The sequence below is a fragment of the Myotis daubentonii genome, chromosome 15 (genome assembly GCF_963259705.1).
Source record: "Myotis daubentonii chromosome 15, mMyoDau2.1, whole genome shotgun sequence".
Lineage (NCBI taxonomy): Eukaryota > Metazoa > Chordata > Mammalia > Chiroptera > Vespertilionidae > Myotis > Myotis daubentonii.
The window spans coordinates 19508034-19510982 of NC_081854.1; the positions used below are offsets into that span (position 1 = coordinate 19508034).

Below are 2949 nucleotides of genomic sequence, written 5' to 3' on the forward strand. Positions count from 1 at the left end.
TACAAGTACTGTTTAAGCACCTTTAATTTTTCAATTGACTGAATCCTTACAATAACCCTAAGAGTTAGATGCTGCTATTATCCTCAATGTGCAGATGAGTAAACTGAGAGAAATTAAGTAACTCTCCCAGTTACTTAATTAATTAATGCTTGAAATCAAGACACAGGCTTCCTGCCTGGCCAGTGTTACACAATGGTTGAGCATCAACCTATATACCAGAAGGTCGAGGTTCAATTCTTGGTCAGGTGAGGTGTTTGTTTGTTTTTCAGTACTGGAGAGAGAGGAGGGTTGGCACAGACCACTTTCAATACAGACTGCAGACTATGGTATTATGGCGAACCAGAACCCCCCTCACCAAGAATATGAAAACCAAGTGTTGGATTTAGCTGAGTATTCAAAAAGACACGACTGGTGGAATCGTGTTTGGGTCCACAGTCTGGACCTATGGTAGAAAAATACTCAGCAGCCACTCAGATTGTAATGGGCAGAGTGACACGCTGGTGTGCAGGATTTTTGTTTCAGAAAATTGGAAAATGTGCAGCAACCGCAGTAGGTGGTGGCGGTCTTATCCTTCGGATTGCTAGTCACAGCGACTATGTGCAGATCAATGAAAAAATAAAAGTGTAAACAAAGCAAATGACAGATTAAGAAACGAGCAAATAAGGCAGAACCCAAAATCAGCAACACAACTGAAGAGGCCACAGAATTTGTCGGACAGAACGTGTGACATCCACTGGGTGCGGGAGGCTTCTTGCTAGGCCCCGCATCATAAGGTGTGAATGTCCTGCCCGTGGGAAAAGGAGTGGTGGCCACAAGGCGATCTCCCAACATTACTGCCACCTGATGCTCTATGGCGACAAGAAACAGCTGGCAGGACAATATCAAACACAACTCAGCGTTTTGCCATCTGAAGGTTGGCAAACTAGCATCTGCTGTAAAACAACCCAAAATGCTATGTGTGCAATCGTACCCTGAGCAAAGCATGGCTTTCAGTTATCTAAATCAGAGGTCCTTCATTGTGCTTTATAGTATAGTGCCAATAATTAACATTTTGTATTATAGCTTCAACATTAGGGCTGACTTTTTTTAAAAGATATGTTTGCAATAAACTGAAGAACTGCAATGCCCTTTTGTAGAAGGACTTAGAAATAGTAGAATTATTAAAGCTATTAAACAGATTTAATACCTATTTTTAGGTTGTTTTTCCTGAAATTATTTTTTTAATATATTTTCATTGATTTCAAAGAGGAAGAGGAAGAGAGAGGGATAGAGAGATAGAACCCTCAATGATGAGAGAGAATCATTGATAGGCTGTCTCTTGCATTCCCCCTCCTGGGGATCGAGCCCACAACCCAGGCATGTGCCCTTGATTGGGATCGAACCTGGGACCCTTCAGCCTCCAGGCTGATGCTCCATCCACTGAGCCAAACCTGCTAGGGCTCCCTGGAATTCTTACTTTGCTTATATAATAACTGTAGTCAAGGATGAGTCTTCTAAGAAAATATTACAGCTCTTATTCTTGTCTTCTGGTCAAGATGGCAGCATAGATAAGTGCAATACTTGCCACCTCCCACAACCACAGCAAAATTTATAAATAAAGCCCGGCTGGTGTTGCTCAGTGGTTGAGTGTCAACCTATGAACCCGAAGGTCATCATTCAATTCCCAGTCAGGGCACATGCCTGGGTTTGGGGATCAATCCCCAGTTGGAGGCATGCAGGAAACAACCAATCAATGGTTCTCTCTCATCATTGATGTTTCTATCTCTCCCTCTCCCTTTCTCTCTGAAATCAGTAAAAATACATATTTTTTAAAAAGTGTCAAGGTCACTAGTCAATAATATTGTAACAACTATGTAGGTGCCAATTGGGTACTAGACTTATTGGGGTGATCACTTTCTAAATTACATGAATGTCTAACCACTATGATATACACCTGAAACTAATATAATAAGTGTGTCAACAGTAATTGAAAAATAAGAAATTTTGGTGTGTGTCAAATTCATGAAAAAATTGAGGCATTGTCCCAGATTGGAGGAACTTTAGAAAGAACAAAAACTAAATACAACATGGGAGACTGGCTAGCATCCTAGAACAGAAAAGGACACTAGAGAAGAACGGGTGAAATCTGAATAAAGTCTGCAGTTGGTTAATAATGTTGTGCCAATGTTAAGCTCTTGGTTTCAATCATTGTACCAGTTAGGCCAGTTGTCATCATCAAGGGAACCTGAGCAAAAAGTAAACAAAATCTCTCTGTGCTATCTGCAACACCAGTCAAGGCTCCAAATGTGTGATTTTTTTAAAGAGTTTTCAAATATCTTCCATGTCGCATCCTCCTCTGTATCTTTCCACTGCATGAAAGCTTGTAATCAGACAACGAAAAGGACTCCCAAAACCCCTTACCATCGTCCCTCATTAATTACCCCAAACCACAACTCTTCTGTGTCGTGTACATGGACTATCCTTCACTACACTCCTCACTTATAGCTTTCCCCTGAAATCCCCTCAGGGGATGATGGCCTATAGACAGGATGCAAGAGGGACTTCTGTAACCTCTTACTAGGTCAACCTCTAATTTCGTTTTCAGCTTTAGGGAGCGGTCACGCGGAGATAGGTGGGCAAAGCGTAATACACCCGCACACCAAGTCTTCACCTTTCAACATGTGAATATGTGTATGAATTTTTCAAAATCTCCACTTTTACCATAATCTTGCCCTGGGCTCCTACAGCAAAAGAAATTGTGATGGGCAATAATATGGATTTCTGGATTCCTCTAAAATCTGCCACAAACACCAACCCTTCAGTGTATGCATTTTTTGTATGTTGTACATTTTTCTAATGTCCCCCTTTTCAATTGCTTTTCCTTGGGTCTCACTGCAGCAAGCCGGTCTCCAGTCAGACAAAAATTGAACTTTACAATCTTTAAATTGAAGTACAACATACATGAAATAA

General features: G+C 41.1%; 1 pseudogene; it reads left to right on the plus strand.

Moving 5' to 3' along the window:
- The first annotated feature begins 331 nt into the window (after positions 1-331).
- Positions 332-772, plus strand: LOC132216348 (FUN14 domain-containing protein 1-like; annotated as a pseudogene).
- Positions 773-2949: the final 2177 nt, after the last annotated feature.